Source organism: Cynara cardunculus (genome assembly GCF_001531365.2).
Source record: "Cynara cardunculus var. scolymus isolate 2C chromosome LG 13, CcrdV1, whole genome shotgun sequence".
Taxonomy (NCBI): domain Eukaryota; kingdom Viridiplantae; phylum Streptophyta; class Magnoliopsida; order Asterales; family Asteraceae; genus Cynara; species Cynara cardunculus.
This window is the reverse complement of record NC_037540.1, coordinates 28736629-28749959: the sequence shown is the minus strand read 5'-3', so window position 1 is coordinate 28749959 and position 13331 is coordinate 28736629.

The window sequence follows — 13331 nt, the reverse complement described above, 5'->3', positions numbered from 1 at the left end:
TACAAAAACAGGGACAATGTTATAGGCGAATTCACATACAAAGAATAAATGTGCTCCAGGTGCGGAGAGAAAATGTATAGAAGCAAAAATCATACGCATCAATAAAGAAAAAAAAATCCATTAAGAAAACAAATTAACGATCAAGCCACATCACATATGTTTTCTCATTCATAAAGAGTTCAAATGAGAACAGGAAAGAAAAGCAACAAAACCTAAGAATTCATTGGTAGCTATCTTGTAATCAAGATCATCAAGAGCACTATAAAGTTTTACCAGGATAGAATACAGATTAAGATGTAATTACGTTCACACCTCTGTCGTGAAATATAGAATTCTCTCGGATTTGATTGAAAGAAAAACTAACCCATTGTTGGAATTCAGTGTATTTACCATGTTATTTCAGTTTTATTATTTTAAGTTGAACTTTCTCTTTTTTGCCTACAGATTCTCAAACATGCCCCACATGCAGCTATGAATCAACATAAACATGGCATAGAAACTTGAAACGAGACAAACAACATTATCATACTGTAAATCAACAGATAGCCCCAATACAAAGTGATTTGGAAAACACACTGGAAAATATCAAACATAAATTACATTTCAATGTTCCTTTTATTCAAAATAGGATATACTTCTCAACCACAGGATGGTGCAACCTCTTTGGATTGGACTACTCTTGCGAAGTACTGTACTAAAATCTGGTCAGGTCAATTAGAGTAAAGGGGAAAATAGGACATTCGATGGAACCGATTGATTACCTGGAGAATGATAGACTGGGATTAAAGCCTGAGTGATGGATAGAAAGAGTCTCTTCGAAGAGGATGAGCCTGAATCGTTTTGAGCAAGGGATGAGTGTCTCTTCGAAGAGGATGACCCTAAACCCTAAGCTTGAATCGTATTTTTGAGGGGAAGTCTCTCTCTCACAGCCTTCAAGAATCATTTCAAATTTCAAAATTTCAAATTTGAAATTTGAAATTTGAAATTTGAAATTTGAAATCTGAAATTGCTAAGAGGGGAGAAGGCAGTGATCGTATATAGAAGAAGAAGAAAGTGGCCCAAATTGGTGATTTTAAAAGTCTGATAAAGAGAAAGTAGGTTTGACCCAATTAGGATTTGGTATGGTATGAAACCCTTGCATAAATAATTTGTACATTGTGTATGATAATTTGTAATTAAGAGATTTTTTGAATTCTTGCATAAAATGATTGTAATTTGTGCTTAGAAGGTGGTAATTAAGATAATGACTTAAATGCTTATTAATGTAGTATAGATATATATATACTTATATATATATGTATGTATGTGTGTGTGAGGATTGGTGTGTAGGGGAAAGAGTTTTATAGCCACCTTGTAGTAAAAGGCGGTTATGGCACTTGCTATATATAGCAAGTGCCTTTGATAAAGAAAACTCTCTCTTTGTTTGGCTGATTTGAGAAGAAAATTGTAGGGAGAAAAGAGTGAAAAGAAGCTACAGATATTGAAGTCAAAATTTATAATCAAAGGTGAATGTATATTGCTTTAAAGTATTGGTTATTACTTCTTTTACTGCTAGAATCTGCTATTTATGAACTGCATTTCATAAATATTTGGTTAACTCCTTAAACCGGACAAAGAGTGTCCGGAGTTCTCCATAAACCAGTCAAGAGGTGACCGGATCTCATCTAAATCGGTCAAAGGTTGGACGATGTATTGTCCAGATTGTTTTAAATCGGTCAAAGGTTGGACGATGTATTGTCCGGATTGTTTTAAATCGGTTAAGTCTTGAGCGGGTTATTGTCCGGACTTGTTATCCGGACAAAGATATTGACTTAATTCTAAGTGTTAACCGGACAAAGCTTATACAGGGTGTTGTTCGGATTGTTGACCGAAGATAATGTAACCCTCTTGATATTCTAAGTGTTTGTCCGAATTTCATATCCAGACAAGGTTGACCAGACTTCAAATCAGGGTAATGTGTTAGAATTTTTGATATATTCTAGCGAGAGAGATGTAATGGCGGTGTAACCGCGAGAGAGATGTAATGGCGGTGTAACCGCGAGAGAGAGATGTAATGGTGGTGTAACCGCGAGAGAGATGTAATGGTTGTGTAACCGCGAGAGGGCGATGTAATGGCGGTGTAATCGCGAGAGAGATGTAATGGCGGTGTAACCACGAGAGAGATGTAATGGCGGTGTAACCGTGAGAGAGATGTAATGGCGGTGTAACCACGAGAGAGATGTAATGGCGGTGTAACCGTGAGAGAGATGTAATGGCGATGTAACCGCGAGAGAGATGCAATGGTGGTGTAACCGCGAGAGAGATGTAATGGCGATGTAACCGCGAGAGAGATGTAATGGTGGTGTAACCGCGAGAGAGATGTAATGGCGATGTAACCGCGAGAGAGATGTAATGGCGGTGTAACCGCGAGAGAGATGAAATGAGTATATGTATCTGAACAGGTTTGATTCTGAACTGATTGTTTAGAAAGTGTGTTATTTGTTTGTGATTTATGCACTCACTAGACCTTTTGGGTCTAACGCTTAGCTGTTGGACTAACCGGTTTTGCAGGTCATCTTACTTCGCAGGATAAAGGAAAGGGAAAAGTTAAATGTTGATGATATTTGTTTACTCATAAATGTATTAAAGAGAGTTTTTGTTAGTCTGTGTTTTGTAACAATACTATTTTTAGTATTCTGAGAATATGTATGTGGATTATCTGCATATGGGAATTGAGAGGGTTGTTACACAAGGACCGCTGAATAGAGTCAGCAAAGGCTTGGAACTCGGCCTTCGTGACTAACTCAATTCCTGAGGCGCCTCCATCGATGCATGTGGAAAAGGTGGGCAAGGGAGGACTTCCATCCCGTCCTTGATAGCCCTCTAAAGAAGAGCTGTCTGGGGATGAACATCACTTTGGAGATCTTGGCGCGGGAGATCTTGATGGAACACACCATGTCATTAGGGGCATCAATGTCGCCCAAAATGCCATAGTTTTCGGGGTAGTAGTCACAGGTGTTTTAATATTGTTGGACATACCTCACCAGAACTTCATTGTCGGAAAGAGTCAATGCCAACTGCAGGATGGAGTTTTGGAAGAACTCTACCAGTATGGCGAATCTGTCTTCAAAAAGTTGAGGACGAAGATCGATGTTGTGATTGTTTGGCTTGATCGAGAGGAAGACAATGGCATGACTATCTGCCTCGATCAACTGGACCTGGCTTTCATTGTTGTTCGAGTCGTGGGAAGCTGAGGAAGACACCATTGTTGCAGGTTTGCTTGTTCGTAAGGATGATATGAGAGCGTAAAGGTAACAATGGTGGGTAAAAGGTTTATTTATAGTGGGAGGTGTAGCACCCCCCCCAATCTATAAGTTGCATATAACACATATTTCATACATAGAATACATGTTTTCTCCCACATAGGTCCAAAACACAAGAGTCTATAATGCAAATTATTTAGATCAAAATTTCCAAAAGTACATGCTCTTGTATCCTAGCATCCAAGCTTCAAAAATATAGCAAAGTACATAGGGAATTATTTCACAAAATGCTCTTGCTCTTATTATCATTACCTGCACACATATTTTTGAAAACACAAAATGAAGGTTAGACATGAATGTCTAGTGATGTTCCCTTTTATGTAATGCAGGGTGAAGATCACCAAAACATTTATTTCAAATAATTCATCTCATGTAGCCAAAGACTGAAAATCATATTCTGTTTCAGTCCATCGGCCTTTGGTTCCAAGCCATACTTGGAATATATTTCAATAACCAGGACCAGAGCCCCTCTGGTCTCTCAACCAGAGCTTATGGTTCCTCGACCAGAGCCTCTGGTTGTACTAACTAGAGCTTCTGGTTTAGAAGACAAGACCAACCAGAGCCCCTCTGGTATGTTTTTCATAAAAAGATTCTAAGTATAAAAATCTTTGAGTTATCTTTTAAAATGTAAATTTGACACAGAGCTCGTTTCTTACGAATACAGAGCCTCTAGTTTAACTAAAACTTTGTAAAATTGTATAATTTTCAAACCATCATCCAGAGCCCTCTGGTTCTATATTGAGGTCCAACCAGAGCCCCTCTGATTCCTCATAAAATGAACATTCGTATCCAAAACACTTTTAACCAAAATCAATGACCATAGGCCATATTTTCCCGTAACCGTAACATCAAAACTACTATTTCCAATAAGAACAACATCTTTGAATCCTGAAATCACCAAGAAGGGAAAACTCCAATCTGTTGTAATCTTATTAGATATAATAGTAAGAGTTATACCATGCACACACACACAACGACCATCCTTATTACTTCCATCAATCCCCTGTTTATAGCAATAGTTATCCATCACACACAACGACCATCTTTATTACTCCTGAAATTCATATGAACTATTTCATCCAATGACATGCTGCAGACCTTTTTGTCAGAGTGAACCTCGTTCATAGTTTTATCCAAAATCTATAGACTTTTTATCCAATGACGGAACAAAGCCACATACATCAGACTGAACCTCGTCTATTGTTTTAACCAATTCATATTCTCAACACAGGTTTATATTCAAACCCTTCAATCCAAAAGAACAATCTGTTTTTCCTATGATTTCTCAATTGTCTGTTTTTGCTTAATCCTGAAAAAAAAACAGGGTACCAAATCCAAACTGTTCCTTCAAACACAGTTCCTGCTTAACCTTTTTCAAAACAGGTTTAAGCTTTTCAATTCATAAACAATTTCTTTTAAAAACCTTTTAAAACAGTTCTACTGGATTCTTTTAAATTTAAACCCATCAATATTCCAAAATTTATAGAATCAACAATAGATAAAACTCACAATTTATAATCGACGGTAGTTTAAAACTCACCTTAAAATAACAGATTCTGTAGATTATCACGCAGCAATTCACAGAATCTTTAAACAACAATATTCTTCAAGAATATTTTTTAAGAACACTTTCTAAGAATGCTTTCACCGCCTTTATATTTCTCTTATATATATTTTGCAAAATAGTGAACTGATAAGGTTTTTACCTTATCCTTTTTCTTTTATACTTAGGATGAGGCGGTGATGAATATCTTTCCATATAAAATCATTAGGCGGTGGAAAGATAATGTTTTATAATCAACCTTTCTTAACCATGAAGGTTTGGATTATAATAATATTTCCACCTATTATTTTATCATATAACCGCCTATAAAATTTCCACATGCATGCATAATATCAAATTACCACACATGTGTACATAATTCATGCATTTATCTTTAAGACAACATGCATGCTATCACATAATAAACACATAAATTTATCTCAACCCAGGTTTGCAGAAAACCCAGTCATAACAAGAGGGAAGGGGGTGGGATTCAAATAATAATAAAACAATGGTAAAATGCAATATTTGGAGGCCGACGTTTGGTAAAAAGATGAAAGGGTTTGATCGTGAGCCGCATTGGCAGCTCACAATCATGATGATTGTCAGGCTAGGTGGGGCACGTGGCATCATGGGGTTGAATAATGGGGTAATATGGAAGGGTTTATAGGGAAAAAGCGGTTTTGGTGTCAGGTGGCTTATTTAGGGTGACGTTTGGGATTAACAAGATAATTACTAAAAAAGAATAATCCCAAACGGACAAGTCTTAGAAAGATATATCCAAAAAAAATTAAAAATCCCATTTAATTGGAATATAAATACAAATTACGAAATTTTGGACTTCTAAAAACCCATGTTGTATAGTTTTTAGTTACAAAAGCTGCAATTATGCATAATCATAAAAATATTTGCAATTAAAGATGGGTTTTTAGGAAAAAGTTTGTTTCCATGGAACTGGAGGGGCTCTGGTTGGTCATGACTTATGGGGGTGGACTAGAGGGTCTCTAGTTGAACATGATGAAAAAGTTCATCATTCAAATGTGGGGTTTTGATGAAACAGTGGCTTTGGATAGACATACCAGAGGCTCTGGGTAATCATTTGAAACCCATGAAAGAAATTATACCCTAGTAGAGGAACCAGAGGGGATCTGGTTCAATATAAGGGTTAAGTTAATCCAAGATATAGCATACTTAGGATCCAGAGACTCTGGACATACGAACCAGAGGCTCTGTGTAACAACCCACATCTCACATTGCATATAACATATAATTCATTCAAAGAAATACATGTATTATCCCACTAAGGTCCATCGTACAGGAAACTGAGATACAAAATACACAACTCAAAAATTCCAAAATACATGTTCTTGTACTACATAACATTCAATCTTCAAAACATATTTATAGACTGATCTCCACATAGCTATGCATATAGGGAAATAAGTTATATTTTCTCTTTTCCTTTACTATCATTATACTCTATTGTTCCTGCAATACATATTTGAAAGACAAAATGAGGGTTAGACCTGAAGGTCTAGAGAGATCCCTTTTTCCATGTCATTGCAGGGTGAAGAACACCAAAGCATTATTTAAAAATCAACTTTCCATATAGTAAGAGCATAATTTCATAAATCATGTAATCCATCATGCCTTTGGTTGTAAGACCAGACTTAGAAAGATTTTCATCAAATAGTAGGACTAGAGCCCCTTTGGTTCCTCTAACCAGAGCTTCTGATTATACTAACCAGAGCTCCTCTCAAGTTAACCTTCATATAACTACAAAGTCAAGTACAAGGAATGGACGTGAACGTTTTCTAAGTATATAAGAGTGAAATAAAAAGCTTATGTATGACCAAGCCTTTGGTTCCTCTAACTAGAGCTTCTGGCTCAAAAACCATGACCAACCAGAGCCCCTCTGGTTCAATGTGAAGACCAACCAGAGCACTTCTGGTTTGTCCTTCTTTGTTAAAGTCATTTGTATAAGAAATTTTCTAAGTTTAAAATAAAAACAAGAAGACTTATGAACACTTTTAAAACACAATCCTTGACACAGAGCTTCTATATAATAGATATAGAGCCTCTACTTTAAATAAAAGAGTTGTAAAGAACTTGCATCATTAATCAAATCATTATCCAGAACCCCTCTAGTTCTATGTGAGGAACAACCAGAGCCCCTCTGGTTCCTTTCATTGAGCAAACAAAGCCTCTCTCGTTCCTCATAAATCAAACACTTCATCAAAAGCATAGTTTATCCAAAACCATTGGCCATAAGCCAAGTTTTCCCCTTCTCAATAACATCATTACTATTATTTCCAATAAGAGCAACATTCCTAAGTTCTCAAATCACAAAGAAGTAAGAACTCAAAAATATTGCAATCTTAAGAGACATAATAGCAAGAGCTATAATAACAATCACATATACAAATGCCACCCTTATATCCAAAGGTACACCTCTCCTTGATATGGCACCCTTATATCCGAAGGTACACCTCTCCTTGATATGCCACCCTTATCCTATGGTACACCTCTCCTTGATATGCCACCGTTATTTCCTCATCAAAATTTATAGATTAGTTCCAAACGAACACCGACTAAAGTCACAACCGTCTTGAAGGAACATCCTCTATAGTTTTAACCATCAAAATCTATAGATTAATTCCAAACAAAGACAGACCAAAGTCACAACCGTCTTGAAGGAATATCCTCTATGGTTTTAACCAATAATGGTTTCAAAACAGTTTTATTCTAAAACTTTGAAATTCAAGAACCAACAGTTCTTTTAATACCATTTTCCAAACTCAAATCTCCTTTAATCCTTAAAATAGGATATCATCCACGACTGTTTTAAAGAAGCAAAATCTTCTTTATTTCTAAAACCTAGATTTATAAAACTCAACTTCAGTTGTTAAAACAGTTTACCATTTTTCATCGAAATCAATCATCAAAACCATATATTTCAAATAACATATATTAAGGATTTTAATATAAAAAACTCACCTTGATATGCACAGATTTGAAGTTTTTATCACACAACAATTTCTTCAAATATTTACAGAATCTCCAAATCACTTTTATGCAAAATTTCTTCTCAAGAACACCTTCACCGCCACACACACTCTTTTTCCTTGTTACAGAGATTTTCCAAAAGATAAGATAAGGTTTATATTTATCTTCTTTATATATCTTAATAAAGGCGGTGGGTGTGTTTTATTATTATAAAACTTGTAGGCGGTGGAAGATTATTTATATTAAAATCTTCCCTTTCTTAACCACGAAGGTGCATACCTACATATTTAAATTATTTCCTCATGTATGCATTTTATCATACGAGCATACTCACATTTTAACATCTTTTCACATATGCACAGAATCACATTCCCACACACACACACACACACACATATATATATATATATATATGTGTGTGTGTATGTGTGTGTGTGTGTGTATACATATATATATGATACAGGCACTTACTTTAACAAACCATGCACATTATCACATATTCACATATAATGACATAACTGTTACCTCAACCATTGCTCTCTTAAATCTGGTTATCACACTCTGGTTGGGAAGATACTAATATAGGGATCAAGATAAGGAACCCGAGGGCCTGTGGTTAAGATTGAAGTTCAACCAGAGGGGTGCTTAGTTCATCTTTGATCCTTGAGGGGTCAAAGGTTATGCAAGAGCTCCTCCTCAAAATATGCAAGGGCTTTAGGAGAGTGTGAAAACTGCCCCTAGAACCAAGAGGGGAGAAAACTTGGAAGCCAGAAGCTGTGTTCTATACAACCAGAGGCTCTGGTTGTGAAAAAGGGTGAAAAAATGAATATGTGGGTGTGAAAAGGGTTTAGCCATAGAACCAGAGGGGCACTAGTTTAATGGGAAAGTAAAATTAGAGGCTCTGGTCTTTAGAACCAGACACTCTAGTCGAGGAAAATGACACCAAAAAGATGGTGAAACCTTGAGTCCCTCAAAAACAACCAAGAAAAGAAAAGCAAAGTACAACCAGAGGGTCTCTAGTTGTATTAAGGGAAAGGAAAAGTTGTATGAGAACTTGGAATATGTGGAGTCTATTGGACTAGAGGGGCTTTGGTTCCAAAGACTTAGAATCCAGAAGCTCTGGTTTAAAACCAGAGGCTCTGGTTGCAAGAAAGGTGAAAAACTTTAAGTGAAATGCTTGGGGAATGGATAAGAATGGTTACCAAGTGGGACCAGAGGGACTCTGGTCCTTAAGACTTGGAATCCAGAGGCTCTGGTCTACAGAACTAGAGGCTCTGGTTGAAAAAGGGGTACTTAGTGTATAAAACAAAAAGAACGTTTTTGGACCAGAGGGGCTCTGGTTCCAAAGAGTGAAAATGTTAGGCCAAATATAAGTCAAGTGTTTCTTATTTTTTCCAAAGGCTCTGATCTATAGAATCAGAGGCTTTGGTTTAGAATACTTGGTTACGAGGGCTATTTATATATATCACTTTTGGCATAACCTATAGATATTGAAAATCTCTGGGTTGATGGATGATCTGTCTTAAGTGGTGAGATTCAGCATACCCATCTTATTGACAAGAAACAAAAATATTTTCTCATCTAATGCTTTTGTAAAAAGATCAGCAAGTTGAATATCTGTGGGAACAAAATACATCTCTATGGTTCCCTTTTCTACATGAACTTTGAGAAAATGGTATCTGACATCAATGTGCTTTGTCTTGAAATGCTGCGCTGGATTTGCAGAGATTGCTATTGTACTTTTGGAATCATAGAGATTGGGGATTTTCTCATATTGAAATTCGTAATCTTTTAGTTGGGTTTTCATCAAGAGCACTTGTGAACAACAACTAGCAGCAACAACATATTCTACTTCTGTTGTAGATGTTGAGACACGGTTTTATTTTCTGGATGTCCAACTAACCAGCTTGTCTCCCAAAAGTTGACAGCTTCCAGATGTATTCTTTCTATCAAGCTTGCAACCTGCATGATCTGCATCGGTATAGGCTATTAGTTCAAAGCCAGAGTTCTTTGGATACCAGAGATCCAAGGATGGGGTGCCCTTGAGGTATCTAAAGATCCTCTTGACTGCAGAGGGATGAGGTTCTTTAGGATGAGGTTCTTTAGGATTAGCTTGATATCTTGCACAAAGACACGTAGCAAACATAATATCTGTCCTACTAGCTGTGTGATACAAGAGTGATCCAATCATGCCTTTGTAGGTTGTTACATCTACAACTTTGCCTGATGGATCAAAGAATAACTTAGCTCCTGTAGCCATTGGATTTCTCAGAGATGATGAATTTGAAATATTATATTCCTTTAGAAGGTCAGTCACTGTTAGACCCCATCTTGTAAAAGTGTAAATAAGAAGTCTCTTACTCTAGTCTATAGGACTTAGTCTTTTGAAGTAGTCTGGACCAAGAGCTCTTACGCAGAAGACATCAAGAGACAGAGCTCTTTTTCAAGAGCCAAGTGTCTTATATACAGAGCCCGTGCTCTATTTCATGGAAGATCAAGCCTTAAGCACCAAAAAGGTTAAGTGCTTGATGCAGAGCTTCACTCCAGACACAGAGCCTCTACATAGTACATGCAGATCCTCTGAGTCTCCTACTCCAATGGAATACGCACACAGTTCAGACTTTCCTGCAAGACTTCTAACAGATTCTAGGCAGCTTGACTCAGTCTGCTCCATTTTTCAAGGAACATGAACGATAAGGATGTGAAACAAGATCTCAGAGTTTCAAGCCAAGATTCTAGGTGAATTCTGTTTAGCTTAGTCATATATAAGGAGGCATCCTCCTCAGGTTACTGTTTACCTGAAAGTGCCGAATTAGACTATAGCTATAACTTGTGAGAATACAAATTAGATTGAAAGTGTAACTCCTTATTCTTTTGATCTAATAAAAGCTTATGACTTATTCAAGTTGTTCTTGTTTTCATATTTGATCTTGAATAAGCGTTAAACCTTTACAGCAACACAGTTTTATTTCACTCATACTCATTTTATCTGCGCTTTTGAAATTAAGAGAAATATGTGTTCTAACAATTGATATCAGGCCTGCTATTAGTCGATCAATATCCAAAAAGATACTTCTCTTAATTTGGTTATTCGTTTTTAAAAAAACATTTCATTCCGATCTTTGATAAATTCTATTTTAAAAACGTTTGCTTTTCATACAAAAACATGAGTTTGGTGGGTGGTGTATTTCTTTGGATCATTTTCAAGTTGAACAAATGTACTGGACTTCCCGACATGCCAACAATACAATTTTGTCTATGATGGTTGAATGTTTCTAATCAGAAAGAATACAAAGCTTACTCAATTGGCAAGTGATATTGCAAGTGGATTTGTCCTCTATCCATTGGTGACATCAATTAAAATTGTTGCGGAGGTTAAAACGACTAAGAAAAATACTGATTGGTACATCCAAACTATTTATCACAGTTATAATTATATTTTTGTTTTTTAACCATAACCTTTATTTATGTTTTTAAACATTTAAATAACATTGTTTAGATATTGTTGGGAAAGTCATTGCGGGAGGGCGGGTAACATATGTACGTCATAAACATGTCTTTCGATTTGGTTCATGTGAATTGTTTCTACAAGATGCGACGTAAGTATATTGATAATTCTAGAATCAAGTAAACAAACAATATATAGAGTATAAGATCAAGATCATGTAATGCCATCAACTGTCGTATATGCTATTGATAGAGAAGACTGTTTAGACTTTACAAAACACACACTTAAGCTATTGAATTATGAAAGCATTAAAAACTAAAGTCAACTAAACTATTTATACCAGGAAAAGTCACATGTTGACTTCTCAAGGTATTTACACATTAAGCACAATAAAACTTGAATACAACACTATAGCCTTAATGATCACCCCTTTGGATTCAAGCTGCCGTTTTATATTTTTCGTAATAAAAAAGTAGGTCTAATCTTCTTATAACATTCCAAAAATCCAATTTGATCTTAATAACATCAATAGCTCTAACAATCAGCTCTATGTATATTTTATCCATCTTCTCTTTAGCTTTAGAATCTGCATCCAACTTGTTATTCAACTTTTGTCTTATCAACTTCAAGATACCATCTGAATACTTTTGAACTTCATTGAATCTTAGAAAAACACTTCTTTGATTTGACATTCTAATAAACAATACCAAACTCTAGCTTTTCAAGAATCATCAGCACATAAAAGTTTTCAACATCTTATAGACTCTGATATGGTTCAACAAATTAACCTTCTTCTAGTTGCTTTCAACTCCAGTGTGAAAATTTGTTATGTTAGAGTACTTGACTTGCCTTTGCATGAATATTTTTACGGCCTTGAGAGCAAGTGAGATGTCTTGAGGTCTAATGGTTCTCTGTCTGAATGGTCTAATGGTCCTCTGTTTGAATTCATGGTACAAGAACTCAAGATCATCAAGCTCCAAGTTTGAAAATTCAGCTTTAGAAATATTCCACAATTTTCCATCTTGCCTCATCACCATGAACGTTCGATAGCATAACCCGTGGCATACACTGCTTTAATGGAAACAATCTTGTGCTTTGTGTTCACTAGATGTCTTCTCTAAATCTGGGCCTTCATCAAGTAATTGTATTCAGTTTGGAAAGATTAATTGTGTTTTGAATTTCCCAGAACCTTCATTGGATCTAGCTCTTTGATACTTCTCATAAAGATCTTTCTCTCATCATCTTCAAAAAAAGCTACTATGATCATTGATCTTTCTCATCTAACTTTAGCAGCAGTATCAGATGTCTTTGTTCATGATGGCTCAGGTTGTGTTTTAAAATCAGAACGTTCAGGTTGTTCTCTTGCGGTAGAAGATTCTGGTTGAGGTTGATCATTTGAAGTAGTTACTAGCACTTATTCACATACAAAATCCAATAGATCAAAAATCTCTTCAGACTCATGATAAAAAATGAAAATATCTCTTCAATCTCTTCTTTAGTTCTTAAAACCGCAGTGTCTGATTCATCTGGCTTTGAGTCTATATACACCAAATCAATAAGCATATCATCTACCTCCTTCAAATATGCCTCTCTTGCTTCATATACCTCAGTCTTGGTTCAATATTTGGATCCACATTTAACACAATTGGCCATTCGTTAATATTCTCACTTGTACCCAAATGGGAAGGTAATGTCACACCCCGCTAAAGCGGAAACACGGGGTATGGCAGGTAGAGTCTCATAGCAATAGTGTATAAACAACACAACCATACAATTTAAAACATAATTACAAAATATTTAAAGTTACAATCCCAAATACAAGTTTGCAACACTAAACATATAATAAGATTGAAATTTCCAAATGTGACACGTCTTCAAAMATGTGTYACCGAAAATCTTTCTTACCCTGAAAAAGCATGTCAAACAAGTGTCAACTACAAGAGTTGGTGAGTTCACAGGTTTTATATGCATAAAACRATTTTAAATGCAGCAAATCTTATTTATAAAAATTTATGAGCAATGACTTGAAAAA